General features: G+C 32.3%; 1 pseudogene; it reads left to right on the forward strand.

Annotated features, from left to right (window-relative positions):
* The first annotated feature begins 14,978 nt into the window (after positions 1–14,978).
* On the forward strand, positions 14,979–17,218 carry LOC126704126 (uncharacterized; annotated as a pseudogene).
* The last annotated feature ends 187 nt before the right edge of the window (positions 17,219–17,405 follow it).

Raw genomic sequence — 17,405 nt, forward strand, 5'->3', positions numbered from 1 at the left:
TTCTCAAACTCAAAGTCTCAAACCGGTTATTGCTCTCTCTATCTCTCTGTCTCTCTCTCTCTCTCGATCTCTCTCTCTCTCATGTGCTTAGTAAGTTTTAGAATTAAAGAAAACCGTTTTCTTGATGTTTCAAAATTCTACAATAATTTTTTCTACTTAATGTTTTTGTTCTATAAACTTTAGTCTACTCTTTGCTCCAATTCTTTCAATATTGATACTTAGCATTTTGCGAGTTCCAAGGATATTATATTTTTGTTGAACTATGTTATTTTATTTTTGTTAAAGTATGTTATTTTGAATTTGGGTTGAAGTGTATGCACTTCGTTTGGAGTGTAAAGAACTTATCTCTAGATGAATATTATATTTTTGTTGAACTATATTATTTTGAATATGGGTTGAAGACTTGAAATGTATGCATTACTCTTGGGATATAAAAAAAAATTATTTTTAGATGGATGTTATATTTAATATTATGCAGGTTGAAATGGATTGTGTTACATTCGTGTCAACCCAATTCGACTCGTTTATTAAGTGTGTCAAATGGGTTGGGTCAGGTCAACTCGCCTTATTAACAGGTAGGGTTAGGGTTGAAGGATCATGACACGATTATTAAATGAATCGGGTTAGGGTTGAACCATTTAGTCGAATACCCCTACCTTGACACGACACGAATCCGACACGCTAACCCAAATTGACACCCTTAGTCAGGTTAATGATTCTAGTCCAATTTTGCTAGGTTACGAATCAAAAACAAGAATATTTATGGTGAATTTTACTATAGATTGTTGTGAAAATATAATGCACAAATACTTGCCGAAACCTTTTTATTTTATTTTATAGGTAAGTCGATTTAAACATATAGCATTCGATTCATGGTGATTATATCTTTATCATCAAGCAAAGACATTAATTGATTTTTTGTGTAAATATAATGTATAAATTTGATTTTCATCTTACTTATTCCAAATGCCAATATGGGCATGGCTTGCCATATCAATATATCATTGCATAAAAGGAAAATTTCATCATACCCCCAATATTAACACAACTCTTTCACAAATTCCAATTTCAAATTTGCTAAACTATTCATTTGAGTGTTGGGTTTAACCTATCTAAAAAACTAACAATTTTCATTTCAAGTAGTAATCAGTTATTATGGCCAAGGGATATTATCCAGTTTATAATGTGTCGACCGAAGAGTGACCATTAGCTTGGAAATCAAACTAAGTCATTATTTGTTCTTGCTTCTGGGATTTTGTCACACCACACCACTGAGAGCAAACTACACATTGTGCGTGTCATCCATTTATGTCAAATAAAAATTATGGGATCTTTAAACTTCAATACAAACACGTAAATGCAAATGTGATTTTTCATATATGGTTGCTGAGTGATAATTGATTAAAAGTACAATATTATCTTAGTTTTGATAAGCATTGTCACATCTATTCTGTGTTTATTCCCACACTAATACGTAAATATGAGGGTTTGCAAATTTTCTTTACAATATATTCATTACATGAATTTTTCTCTCGTAGGAGATTAAAACTAATCAATTGAGCATGCAAACATGAATCCAAGAGAATCTAAGAGTCAATATTGAGAAGTAGCTTTTGAAAAATTTAGCAAGTCAAAGATGTGGGGAAATATAAAAAGAAAGAGAGAAATTCATTCAAGCAAAAGTTGGAAAATATTATGACATAGAAATATTCTTACCAGTTTCAGTATTTTCATCATATCACTTTCTTGCGGCCACAAAAAGAGGACTTCAAGATCTAAAACTTTGTAATTCACAATTTCCAATTTTAAATTTGCTAAACTATGTATTTGAGTGTTTGGTTTGACATACTAAAAAAACTAATTGATAAGGGTAATTCTGAAAGTTGGATAAACTCGAGGCAAAGCTGACGGACCTAATGAACCCGATGACCGTGCTTGTGCATCCGTAAACAACAACACCATGGAGTCGACAGTTCCACCTCAAGGCCGACGAGTGCGCCTAGAATAAGACGACTAGAATGCATAGACGGAATAAGAAGCTAACGAAAGGAAGCTGAAGGGGATAAGTAAACTTTTGACGGATTTGACGTGGCCTTGCTTGGCCTCCACGCATTAATATATAAGGAAACATCTTGTGCTCCACGACTAGCTAATCGAGGGGATTCCTACAAGGAAAGGATCCAGCTTGATGCGCGCATTAATGAAGATATTCCCCACAAGGAAAAGCCATCTATGTCAAGGAACGAATGTCAACCCTACCTACTATAAAAACCCTAAAACCCTCGCAAACCAAGGTATACATAATTTCTCCCAACTCTGGCACTCTAAAGTTGTGAAAGTTCTCTAACTTCACCTTCAGAGGATATTTGGCTGGTATCACACCAATACTCTCTTAAGGTCTTCTTTTTCTGTGTTATGCAGGTGTTGTTTCGAGCACATGAGGACTGTGTGACTTACTGATGATTTTCAACATCATCACTAACCATTTCCATTTCAAGTAGTAATCAATTATAGCTAACTAGCTTAGGGATATTTTCCGATTTATAATGTGTCAACTCAAGTGACCATTAGCTTGGAAATCAAACTAAATCATCCTTTACACATTGATTACTACACCACACCATCGAGAGCAAATTACACATTGTGCGTGTCATCCTTTTATGTCAAATAAAAATTATGGGATCTTTGAACGTTGATACAAACAAGTAAATGCAAATGTGATTTTTCATATATTGTTGCTGATTGATAATTGCTTATAAGTACAATATTATTTTAGTTTTGGTAAACATTATCACGTCTATTTTGTGTTTATTCCCGCACTTACACATAAATATGAGAGTTTGTAAGTTTTTTTTTTACAATATTTTAATTACATGATTTTTTTCTCTCGTAGGAGATTAAAACTAATCAATTAAACACGTGGACAGTCTCCAAGAGAATCTAAGGGTCAATATCAATTGAGAAGTGACATTTGGTGAATTCAACAAGTCAAAGATGTGTGGAAATATAATTTAAACTCAAATATATATATGTGTGTGTGTGCATGAATTTTGACTTGTAAAATTACGAGGCCTTAAAGTTTATATGACAACATATCACAAGGTTAACAAATAGTCAAACGTTTTTAGTTTCATATATTTTATAGATTATAGATAAGATACCAAATAACAAAATACTCAAAAATATAATTTATTTTTTAGAAGAATTAAAATATAAATTTAATAATACATAAATTCCTAAATTTACACAATCCATAGTTCACTAATGATATTATCACTATATACAAATGAATATATATATAATGTCATGGAACATAACTTTATTTAGATACAGTGTATCACCACTATAATCACTAAGGGTATGTTTAGTAGATTGTAACGGTAATTACATAAGAATAAAAATAGGTATTACAAGGAATAAAAGATGTTGTAATGTAATACTTATTACTATTCATTTGTTTGGGGAAAATATAATAATAGAACCTTGAAAACAATGGAATGAAAGCATTTGTTTTTCAAAATTAAAATATATTTTAGGAAATATTTTACTCATATAATTATATTTCCTAAAAAATTATTATTATTATTATTATTTTAAATTTGAATGAGAGATTAGTTATTTTTTATGATTTTTTATTTTCATAATTGTTATGTGCATATGGAAAGTTTATTTATTTGGAAATATATTAATTTTAGAAATTAATACACTTACTAAGGAATAATTATTACAACTCTCGTAGAGATGAATAATTATTCCTCATTTTAAAGAATAACTATTCATAAGGAATGACTATTCCATGTAATAAAAATATAATCAGACTATTGAATAGTTAAACCATAGGAATAACTATTACATTATAGTGTCTATTACAGTCTACCAAATATACCATAAATATATCTTTATCATTAAGCAAAGACATTAATTGATTTTTTTTTTTTGTGTAAATATGATGCATAAATTTGATTTTATTTTTACTTATTTCAAATGCCAGCATGGCTTGCCATATTATTTCTTAGAAGGAAAATTTCATCATACCCCCAATAATAACCCAACTCTTTCACAAATTCCAATTTTAAATTTGCTAAACTATTTATTTGAGGAACAATGCTAGAGATACAAACTATTTTACAAAAAATTTTACAAACTACTGATGTGACGAGTGATTATTGGTAAATGAAAAAGTGATATTAATGGTAGGTCTAAATGAAAACCAATAAAAGGTTGGCCACATCAACATTTTGTAAAAATGTTGTAAAATAGTTTGTAACTATAGTATTACTCTTATTTGAGTCTTTGGTTTGACATATCTAAAAAAACTAATAGTTTCCATTTCAAATAGTAATCAGTTAGGTTTAAATCAACCTACCTATAAACTAACAATTTTCATTTCAAGATGTGTGAAAATATAAAAGGAAAGAGGTAAATTCGTTCAAACCAAAGTTGGAAAAAATCCTGATATGGAAATATTCTGACTAATTTTGGTCATAACACTCTGCTATAATGTTAGATTGATCCAATTCTTGCGGCCACATAAAGAGGATTTGAACCGACTTGGAAGTTGACCAACTATTAAAAAATGGGAATTGGCATTTTTATTTTCCTTTTTTGGAAGCATGTGTTTTAGGGTTTTGGAGGTTATAAATATTAAATTGATACAAGGCAGCCACTTTTTTTGCTGTTGGTAAACCTTATTTTTGTCCATTCTTGAGAGTTTCTATTTTATATGGAAGTCTAAAAACTTAAGATAGGGCTAGGCATGAATCTTTAATGTTGTAAGTTGTCCACTTACCAATAGAAACATGTTTTCCGCGTTTTGATTATCAAAGTCAATTGATCCATTTTCATAATCGTGTTGTTAGATTAATATTTAATTGCTAATTATTTCATAAGTCTATTCTTGAATGAATTTTCTTATTGTTAGAATAGGGTTCTTGAGTTTTTTCTAGCAGAGTTATTATTTTCTATACTAAAATCATTGTAACAATTGATGAATATAATCGTCTAAAGAGAGTTTTATTAATCAAGCTTATTTCTAAATCTTCCAATTGGATAGTTTATGTGTTTACTTACCTGATTGCATACTAAAATTGGATTGGTAGTGGATACTTAACAATATTTGTGAACAAACCCTAATCTATATATATCTAAAAGTTGAAGCGTAGCATTTGTTGTTGCTACACTTTAGTTGAGTCACGTCAGGGTCCACCTCATTATCATTTTCTTTCTAATTTTCCTATAATTGTTTTTAACATTTACTTTTTATTTTATTTTAATATTTACGATTTTTCCAATCTTTCTCCACCCTTACCTTTTCATCTCCTTACTACCCTCTACATAAATATTTTTCTTTTTCTTTTCATCTCCCCACTACCCTCTACATAAATATTATTATTCTTCTTTCTCTTCATCTTCCTTTATTTTGTCTCTTCTTATTCACACTCTCTTACTATAAATTTGTAACTATCTATTCCATTCTATGCATGATTTTCTCTCACAAAAAAAGGCTCTATCTCTCTCTCTCTCTCAATTTTTTGATGAATTTTTTATACATTCTTCTATTTATGCCAAATTACTAATCTTTGGGAATCCTTTCTTTTCTATTCTTTTTTTCTTTTCTTTCTTTTTCTACACTAGAATCATTATGCTCATTTCTCACTTAATTTAATCGGGTAGTTTGCCGGAATTCAAAAAAAGGTTCTCTCTCTCAATTTTTTGATGAATTTTTTTATACATTCTTATATTTATGCCAAATTACTAATCTTTGGGAATTCTCTCTCTCTCTCTCTCTCTCTCTCTCTCTCTCTCTCTCTCTCTCTCTCTCTCTCTCTCTCTCTCTCTCTTTTTGTTGTTGTCTACGCTAGAATCATTATGCTCATTTTCTCACTTAATTTAACCGGGTAGTTTGTCGGAATTCAACTAAAACCAGACAGTAAGGAATTTTACGGCATTGGAGAACGCCTGAATATATACTAGCCAAAAGTTGAAAGTTAGCAAATCAGTGGAGCTATGATTAAGCTTTAAACGAGATTGATGGTATTGCCAATGTTCTTTAATTAGCATCCTTATTTCTATTTCTCTATATATGTTTCCTAGAATTAGTATTAGTCTCATTTTTATTTTCTCTATTATATTCTAGGTAAACCAAGAGTTCTTTAAAACTCCACATTGGTTAATGCCGTTTAGATTTGTTTTTAAAATTTTTTTTTTCTCTTTAATTATTAAATGTTATCCTATTTTTGTTCTTTCTTATAACTCTAATTAATGTTGATGGTTTTTTTTTTTGGTTAGTTAAGGTTGATGATTCTTTTTTATAGAGAAAAAAAATTGAAAACAATTGAATTCCTTATAACCTGTACCTAAAGGGACAGGAGCCTTTGTTTATTTGATTAGAGACAATATATTAAAGGGGCATATCATTTGGCCATTGCATTGCATTTCTTAGAGGTTAAAAGATAAAGCCTGTCATTATAGGAAAACATTTTGGGTGGGGATGAGGGCATCATTTTGTTTGCTCTAAGAGTAACAAAAGATCCTATTATAAAGGAAGCCCACAATCATATCACATGCTTATTACACTAACCATGAGCACAACCCATTATTCTCTCTCACCATGTTTCTACTACATTTGCATTTAGCAACCTAAGATTAGAATTTATTCCCAATAGAAGACTTGTAGAATCATTTAGTTTTTATAGGAAACTAGCCGCAGGCTTGCGCGATGCATGGAAATATAAATATTATGCAATGAAGTGTAACATATAAAAAGTAACAATTATTTCAAGCATTGTCTTTTTTTCAAAAAAAAAAAGATTTTTACACTTATTTTTTTTAATCTTTTTATCTCTACAAATATATCATTTTAATATTTTTTTTTTGTGCATTTCATTAATATGTTTTAAGGTGAACCCTATTCTTCTAACTTTGTTGTAGTGTGTTACATTTGCTTAGTATACAACTCATCTCTTAAGGAATAAGGAAATTATCATAATAATAAAAAATCATCACAAAATTACAATGTTAACTTAACCAAAATTAAAATAAAACTAAAGAAATAAAATAAATAAATTTTATAATAATTTATTAGTCAAATAATTGGTAGGCATATTCAAATCTCTATTTCCAAAAACAACTAAGTATTAATCCAAACCAAAATTCAATCAAAATTATAAAAGGGAAAGAAAAGACTTTCTGATGGGAAATTAAAAAAACACAATACATTAAAAAAAAAAAAAAAAAAAAACCATCAATCTTAATTAGAGTTTTAAGAAAGAACAAAAATCTTTTATGTGCAATTGTTCTCTTTATTGGTATTTACTGTTATATATTTTATTTTTACTTTTTTTTCTTCTTCTCATCTTATGTTATTCAACATTTAAATTTAGTCATATCTTCCACATCATTAAATTATTTATATTTTATATCTTTATATTTTATATCTTTTTATTTTTAATAATTAAAAATGGAATATTTTATTTAAATTCAAATCAATAAAATTATCCTTAAAAAATTGTACTCTTTTTTTTTTTTTTTTTGGTCCAAGCTTTTTCCTTACCTTTATCTTTTCATCTCCCCACTACCTTCTACCTTAATATCACTATTCATCTCTCCACATCTTCTATATCATTAAATTATTTATATTTTTCTCTTCTTTTTATTTTAAAAAAATTAAAATTTTAAAATTTTACTTAAATTCAATAAATAAAAGTGTCCTCATAAAGTGGAGTAATACTAGGGACATACTCATTCTCAAACCCAATACATCAAAGAAAAAATATAATACTTGTGGGGTCAGAGAATTTATGACCCCGGCCCATTTTACATTAAGGCCCAAGACCTGGGCCGAGGAAAGATAATGCCGAGGACGCATAATGGGAGTCTAGAACGGCCTAAGGATATGGTCGAGGACGATCTTGTGTTCGGCATCCCATAGTGCCCCTAAAAGAAAGGGCGAGCACAGTGCAGGAGCAGCCCAAGTAAAAGGCTGTCAGTACTACAATAAAGCACTCTGCACCTGACAGAACCATACTCTTCAGCTTTTACAACCACCCCCAACCACTTTGGGTATGGGCTGATGGGACAAGTATCTGTCCTGGAAAGTCGAACCCACATGTGGACGTTGGATGAGGGGTACAGGCTAATATAAAAGGAAAAGTAAGCAATCCAAAGGAGGGGGCTGGGAAAAAAGGCCAAGAACCAGAGCCTCCCAGACCGTATCGAGGAGAAAGGCTCCTCCAGCGAACATGGTTTAATTTTGTATGAACACCATGACCAACCACCGTTCGGTGACCAAGGCCTAGCCTTTCAAACCCACGCTCTACAAATTATATTGTTTGGGCCCTTAACGTACGAACCCAATATCATTTTGGGATCGTTACGAATCGAGTCCTTACAATACTAAACAAATGCCAATTGGGAAACAAACACTAAATTAAAAAAGATAATAATAATAATAATGAGGAAATCAAACCAAATATAATACAAAGAAACTAATAGTTATGAATATACTAACTTAAGGGTAGCAAAATTAAATGAAAAAAAAAAAAAAAACTACAATACATATTTAATGCAATAAAATTTTCATCAAATTTTGGAAAACAGTAGGTTGCCTATGGAGGGAGAGAGAGAGAGAGAGAGAGAGAGAGAGAGAGAGAGAGAGAGAGAGAGAGAGAGAGAGAGAGAGAGAGAGAGAGAGAGAGAGAGAGATGTTAATTAGTAACTATTAATTGGAAAACAAAGAGGTTGTAAGGAGAAGTAAAAAATAAAAAATAAATATGACCAATATGGAGAACATTAAAAACTTTATGGTGCAATAAAATCAAATGTTACATTCACTTAAAAAATTGAATCAATAATCAATAATTAAACACAATCATAGCAATATATTTAAACTTCTCGTGTAATAATAGAAATTACATAAGAAATAAAGTTAAAAAATTTAAAATCCCTTTTTTGACATTTCATTTAACTTTATATATGTGTGTGTGTGTGTATAATCTTCATACACAATTACATTTAAAAATCTAGTATACGATGCTACATCTCATTTAATACCTCTGTTATGAAAATCATTAGCCAGTAAATATATGGTAATAGTAAAAAACGTTATAAATGAAATTATGAAAAAAAGTGATAAAACTAATTAGCTACTATCATTATGGGGTAGTAGTCTATGATTTTACACATATAAAGAAGTGGAATATATAGAGTTTACTTGAGGTATATGTAAAGATTCACATTAAAAAAAAGATACGTAAAGAGTAAAAAAATGTATATTCTATAAATAAATAAAAATGTATATGTAAGATTTTTATTAACTTAAAAGAAAATGAAAAATCAATTATTAACAACAACAACAACAAGAATATAGGGGTAATTACATTCCCCTTCCTTGATGTTTGAAGAAATGATACTCTACTCCAAACTTGAAAGGAAAAAATATTTTCACCCTTTACATTTGTTTGACCAAACTTTGTTAAATTAATATTAAAATATTGTGTACTAACCTGCATGTACTTAAGGTAGGTTAAAAAATTATCCTTAATTTTAAAATTAAATTCTCTTATTTTAAAATTTTAAATTAAAGTGTATTTCAAAATAGGCGAAAAACACATTTTGGTCCCTACATTTTCAGTCGATTTCCGTTTTAGTCCCTAAGTTTTTTTTTTACCGCTTTTAGTCCCTCTCCTGAAAAAAGCTTCCATTTTAGTCCCTGCCGTTACATCAGAAACGGATATTGCAGACGTGACAAACGGCAAAATTAAATAATAATAAACTAATATCCACGTGGCCTAAATTAATAATAAAAAATATTTTTTAATGCCACATCAGCATCTAAATTAAAAAAATTAATTTATTAATTTTAACTAAATAAAAAAAATTAAAAACAGAATTAAAAACTAAAAATCTTATGAATTGAGATCTAAGTGTGCCTTGAACAAGAACAACAAGAACATAAACCTAGATCTAAGAACACAAACCCATAAATTATTTAAAAAAAAAAAACTAACCAAAGCCAAAAATTCCGATATCAAACCAACCCACAACCACCAAAATAAAACCCACAACAACCTAGGCCAAGAAAATCAACCCACAACCACAAACCCACTAATCACTATTTGGCTCAACTTTCTCTTCGAGAACCCTCGGTCGTGCGGCTGTGGCAACAGCGATGCGGAAGAAGTGGTTTCGGGGAAGGGGAAGAGGGACAGTGGTAGTGGAGTTGGGATTGGCGTTGACACGGCTGCCACGTGGCAGAGGCCGGAGAGGCAGAGGGACTTGCTGTGGCGGAAGGAGGTGGATGACGCGATGGAGTTTCCGAGCTCGATGTTCGCGAGTCTTCGGTCGTCTCTGAAAGATGTGTGCAGTTTTGACGATTTGAAGGGAAACTCATACGGGTTTTACGGAGAGCGATATCGAAGACCCTGATTTCACGAATCGGTGGTGGGAAACAGAACTCGATTGTAGCTCTGATCAAGGCAATGTACTGAAAGACCCAGATTGGAATTATAATGAAAAGCAACAGCACAATGAGAATTTAACGGTGAATAGCGTGAATTTCTTGAGCAGCGATGGTAGTTTGGAAGACGATGAGTCATCGGAGAGTCAGAATCTACAATGGGCTCAAGGGAAAGCAGGGGAGGATTGAGCACACGTCATTGTTTCGGAGGAGCATGGGTGGGTTTTCATTGGGATTTATGATGGGTTCAACAGTCCAGATGCTCTGGATTATTTGTTGTGGGATGATGGGTTTGAATCAGCTACAACAACAACGATCGGTAATACTACTGCTGGTTTACTTTTTGGGTTATGAGATTTTGGTTTACTATAGTTGGGTTTGGAAATAGTGATTAGTGGGTTTGTGGCTGTGGGTTGATTTTCTTGGCCTGGGTTGTTGTGGGTTTTATTTTGGTGGTTGTGGGTTGGCTTTGAGATCGGAATTTCTGGTTTTGGTTATTTTATTATTATTTTTTTAAAATAATTTTTGGGTTTGTGTTTTTGGATCTGGGTTTGTGTTCTTGTTGTTCTTGTTCAAGACACAGTTAGATCTCAATTCATAAGATTTTTAGTTTTTAATTCTGTTTTTAATTTTTTTTATTTAGTTAAAATTAATAAATTAATTTTTTTAATTTAGATGCTGATGTGACATTAAAAAATATTTTTTTATTATTAATTTAGGCCACGTGGACATTAGTTTATTATTATTTAACTTTGCCGTTTGCCACGTCTGCAATATTCGTTTTTGATGTAACGGCAGGGACTAAAATGGAAGCATTTTTTAGGAGAGGGACTAAAAGCGGTAAAAAAAAAACTTAGAGACTAAAACGGAAATCGGCTGAAAATGTAGGGACCAAAATGTGTTTTTCGCCTTCAAAATATTTAGTAATTTTTTTGCTTTTTTCCCTCCTTTTCTTTTCCCAATGAGTTATGGAGAGATTTGTCATTTCAAATGTTTTGGTATTTTGTAAATTTGTATTTTAATTCTAAAGTTATGAGTAATGTCTTTACTAATCATGGTTAAACATTTATAAATAGATTCTTAAATAAATTTAAAATATTTTGTTATTAATATAAACAAAATGGGAGAGTGTTATCACTTATTACCCCAAATATATTTAATAAGATCACCCTAAACAAATATTATCTCGCGTAATGCGCAGGTCTGCGACTAGTATATCTAAAAGTTGAAAAGTAATATTTATTATTACTGTGCTCCAGTTAAGCCACATCAATACCCAAGTTCTTTCTTCCATTAGGGGAAAAAAATTCTCATTTCTAGGTAAAAAAGTATAAGGAATATACTTTCTCAACGTTTTATGCATTTTAGTTTAATAGTTACATTAACATTATAAATTGTTTATTACACAAAATTGCATAATTATAATAGACAAAACAATTGTCAACAACATAACAATTTTGGGTAATGAGGTTTGTCGACCTTATGCTATGTTTGCTACGATAGAAAATGTATCTTGCGTTATAGTATTATAGTACTCAAACAAGTTGAAAGTTCAATTAGTGTATAAAACACTATGAACGTTTAGACCCTTAATTTACAAATTACCAATTCAAGCTTAATGTCAAACAATTAATGTGCGGAATATGAATATAAGCTTAAAACAGAATTGATAAACAATCTAAATCAAATAAAATCACATCCACAGTAGAAATTAAATGGAAAAGATTAAGGGAAGAGGAAACCGAAACCCTCGGCGTAAAACCTCTCCGCCGCCCTCCAAGTGGTAAACAATCCATTAAAGAATGTAGTTGGGATACATGAACAACAGAAGACCCTCCAAGCCTAATCTATCCAATGTACCTAAGCCCTCCAAGCTCCTACTCCAACGAGGTTACGTCGAACCTATTTCTTCTTTAACTTACTGGATTCCGCTACTTGACCATAGTATCTACCAATATGAAATTGGTCCCTTCTTAATTGCTTCCCAAACACCAAATGGTCTTCTCACAGATATGGGTATGGTGAGAAAAGGTTTTGGTAATGTACTTCTCAATGATTTGACAATGGAGAGGAAGAGAGTAGAGGAATTTGTAGAGGAATTTGAAGAGTTTCTATGTGAAAATTGTGGATGAATTCAATCTTGTTTTTCTCTAGGGTTTCTCTCTCAAAATTCTCTCTGAAAGCTATCTAAATATTGTGGGTATAAGGGTATATATATAGTAGGGTGAGAAGGTATGTGAAAAGTCAGTTTTTCCCAAATGGGGTGGTCTGGCGACTTGACCTCGCAACTGGGCTGAGTCGCGAATTCAAACCACAAGCTAACGGCCTGGCCAGCCTGGGACTTTTGTCTTGTAGTGCAACAGCTGACATGACTTTTCAGCTCCCCTACATGTTCCACATGTGTGCCAACTTTGGCGGCTTACCAGTCGTGAGTCACCTGCAAGTCTAGCCGCGAGTCTCTGCATCTTTGCACAATCTTGAGCATTTCTTCACACTCTCTCACTCACTACCCTTACATGATTCGCACCTAAATACAGGGTTACTAATTGCTAAAATACAAGCAAATTTGGCACGGAATAAAACCAACAAGATGGTTGATAAAATTCAACCTTACACAAGTTATTGTTGATCTATAAAGTACTTAGTGTTTTGGGTTTTGAGGTTTGTTGGCCTTATGCTCAGGGGCGGAGCCACATAGTGGCTTGGGGGGGCCGAGGCCCCTGCAAAAAAAAAAATTTTCCCATTAGCCTATGAAGAAAAAATAATTAGGCCCCCCCAACCTTAGGCAGCCGGCCCCCCCTCCCAATTTCTCACCCATTCTCCCAGGCCTCAATCAAAAATTAGTAACATCCTCAGATTAAATAAAAAAAAAAAAATTATCTGTTCTACTTTCAAGCAAAAAAAAAAAAAAAAAAAAAAACCCAAAAAAATTGAACTAAAATCTGAAAAAAAAAATTCACAGAGAAGCCCACGGTGAGCCCAGTAGCTCGCTCACGGCAAGCCCACGCATTCTCAACCGAGAAAAAAAAAATTACAGAAAATCCAACCATCACGTCGCTGGCAGAGAAATCAAATCGGTGGCAGATACCACAATGCCCGATACTGCCTATACAGAGCAAATCAAGCTCAACAGCAAACCAAACTCAACACTCAACAGCAAACCAAACACAGAGAGAAACACAACGAACACAGAGAGACAGAGGTTTTTATCTAAAAAAAAAAAAAATTCCCAAATACACAAATAAAAACCAAACCCCAGCAAACCCACGGTCACGTCGCCGCGACGCCGCAGCTCGCTCGTCGTCGCCGTCGTCACTCGTCCCTCATCGCAGATCGGAGATCGGCCTCTGCTCCGGTGCTCCCTCCGGCCCTCCCTCAAGGGTATTTCTCTCTTTTTCTCTCTTTTTCTCTCTCACTGTCACTAAAATGAAAAATGGAACGAAATCTTTGTAGATCGTCGACGCCAGACGGTAGATCGGTCATCACTCATCGCCGTCGGAGATCTGCCGTTGACTAGTTGCTTCCTCCGCTCCGGCTCCGGCTCCAGCAGTCCGGCCCTCCCTCAAGGTTTTTCTCTCTGACTCTCTCTCTCTCTCTCAGTCTCTCTCTATCTCACCGAATGGTTTAGACTGTTTATGAATCCTGTTCTGCCTGAGCCCTTTTATTCTTTTAGCTTTAATATCATCTCACATTCTCACTCATTCTTTTTATTTTTTTGGCTGAATACATCTCAATCATTCATTGGTTGATTTTTTTTTTTTCCTGTTTGTCTTTATCTTATCCGGTTATTCCTCATTGTTGGTCAATGGTCAATGTGTTAGTTTTTAGTGTAAACCAACATTATTAAATAATAATTAATATTTATTCAAAAGTTAGTAATTAAATTATTAGCTATTATTTATTGCAAATTTTTAAAAATTGTTTAATTATTTATTGCTATATTTTAGGAATTGTAACAAAGGATATGTTATGCTAAAATTAATGACAAATAAATTAAAACTATATTGCATAATTACCAACTAGGATTAAAGCATTATAATTAATGACAAATAAATTAAAACAATATAGTTTATTGTTATGCTAAACAACAATAATTAAAGTTATATAATTAAATTAACCAATACATTATAAAAGATAAATTAATTAAATTATTTGAGGGGTTATTATTAATTAAAGTTGTATTAAAAATGGGTTGACTGTTTAAATTATAGTAAAAATTTTGTTTTTTCCTTGAGTATGAATAATATTCATATAACTAAGCAAAAATTTCTAATTAAAATTTTATTTTTTAAAATTCTTTTCAGGTTAATTGAGTCATATTCTTAAAGTTAAAAGAATTATGAGCAAACGAAAAATAATTGATGCATTCTTTAAGAAAAAAGATGTTAGCAATTCAGAAATTAGGACACCTGTGGCTGTAGAAACAAATATTAATACTTCGATGCTTGATGAACACACCTCCAAATGTCCAAAACTTCAATCTGAAGAGATAGATCGTGATCCAGGAACACGTAAACAAATATGTGAATTTCCTATCAACAAACAAGATGAAATTCGACGAGCTTATCTCATAAAAGGTCCATACCAACCTGAAAATATAGTCTGTCCATACAATGATGATACTCATCGTCGTCGATTTCAACCTTCATGGTTTGTTTCACATAAGGATTGGTTGGAATACTCACCTACAACGGATGCATTATATTGTTTTCCTTGCTACCTTTTTAGTAAGAAACCAATAGGTCGTCCCGGATCAGATGTGTTCATTTCAACAGGTTTTAATAATTGGAAAAAGGTGAAAGATGGAATGAATTGTCCTTTAATTCGTCATGAAGGGAAAGAACCAAACTCTCCACATAAAAATGCTGTGAAATGTTGCGAGGATTTACAGAATTATTCACGACATATTGACAAGCTAATTGAGAAACAAACGTCAAAAGAATTAGAGAATAATCGGTTGCGACTCAAAACCTCAATAGAGTGTGCTCGATGGCTAGCATTCCAAGCTTGTGCTTTTAGAGGTCATGATGAAAGCCTTGATTCAAAAAATAGAGGCAATTTTATTGAATTGATAAAATTGACATCAACTTTTAATGACAAAGTAGCTAGTGTTGTCTTGGAAAATGCTCCTGGAAATGCCAAATATACATCACCCACAATTCAAAAGGAAATTTTGCATATTCTTGCTAATAATGTGCGAAATGCTATTCGTGAAGAAATTGGAGATGCAAAATTCTGCATTCTTGTTGATGAAGCTTGGGATGAGTCGAAGAGAGAGCAAATGGCCATCATTTTGAGATTTGTTGATAAAGAAGGTTTTATTAAAGAACGTTTTTTTTTTATGTTGTGTATATTAGAGACACTACTGCATTGACTTTAAAGAATGAGATATGTGCTGTCCTTTCTCGTTATAACCTCCACATTGAAAATATTCGAGGTCAAGGATATGATGGGGCTAGTAACATGCGTGGTGAATGGAATGGATTACAAGCTCTTTTTCTTAAAGATTGTCCATATGCTTATTATGTACATTGTATGGCTCATAGGTTGCAATTAGCTCTAGTTACAGCATCTAGAGAAGTAAAAGATGTTCATCAATTCTTTGATCATTTGGTCAATATTATCAATATTGTTGTTGGTTCTAGTAAGCGTAGTGATGAATTGCAACATGCTCAAGCAGAATAAGTTGAGAATATGATTGCTTCTAATGAAATTGAGACTGGAAGAGGTGCAAACCAGATTGGTACTTTGCAACGAGCTGGAGATACTAGGTGGGGATCTCATTTTCAATCTATTTGTAGTTTGATTAAAATGTTTGATGCTACTTGCAAAGTTATCAACACTATTTTTGAGGAAGGAGCTAATTATAAACAACGCGGTGATGCCGAGGGAGCTTATCAGGTATTAACATCATTTGAATTTATTTTAATCTTGCATTTGATGAAAGAGATAATGGGAATTACTAATGTTCTTTGTCAAGCTTTGCAACAACAATCTCAAGACCTTTTAAATGCCATGCATTTAGTTTCAACTACAAAATCACTTATTCAAAAGTTGAGAGATGATGGATGGGAGCCTTTACTTGCTAGTGTTATATCATTTTGTGAGCAACATGAAATTGATATTCCTGATATGAATGCTCGTTACACTAAAGGTCGAGGTAGATATCGTCGTCAAGATGACGATTTAACAATGGAACATCATTTTAGAATTGGCATATTTACAGTTGCAATAGACTTTCAATTGCAAGAATTGAAAAGTAGATTTTGTGAGCTAACAACGGAACTTGTCATTCTTAGTTCAGCTTTAAATCCCAAGGATGCTTTTAGATTATTCAAGATTGTTGATATATGCAATTTTGTTAAGAAATATTATCCTCAAGATTTCACTGAACATGAACAAGAACTTTTGAAGTCTCAATTGCGACATTATGAGCTTGATGTGATAAAACATCCAGATTTTCAGAATATGAGTACAATTTCCGAGCTATGTAGGGGATTAAAAATTTCAGGAAAGTCTCAAATATATTTTTTGATTGATAGACTTATTCGTCTTGTGTTGACCCTTCCAGTTTCTACAGCAACTACAGAACGAGCTTTCTCAGCTATGAAGTTGTTAAAAACAAGACTTCGCAATAGAATGGAGGATGAGCTTTTGGCAGATAATATGATAATTTATATAGAGAAGGAAATTGCAGGGAATTTCACTATAGAGATGATAATGGATGAATTTTATTCCATGAAAAATCGTCGTCAGGCATGATTTGATTCGATTGATGACCCGACCTGACCCGAATAATGGGAGATTTACTGAGGCTTAGTCCATGGAGCGGAGGCTTGGGCCGACAAAATTTTTTTGGCCCGTTTTGTAACCCATTGTGAATCCTGTGCGCAGGATATAAAAACTGTTTTTTTTTGTGATTGGGGTTTTGTCTTGTTGTTGTTTTTGA

This window comes from Quercus robur, chromosome 10 (assembly GCF_932294415.1).
Source record: "Quercus robur chromosome 10, dhQueRobu3.1, whole genome shotgun sequence".
Lineage (NCBI taxonomy): Eukaryota > Viridiplantae > Streptophyta > Magnoliopsida > Fagales > Fagaceae > Quercus > Quercus robur.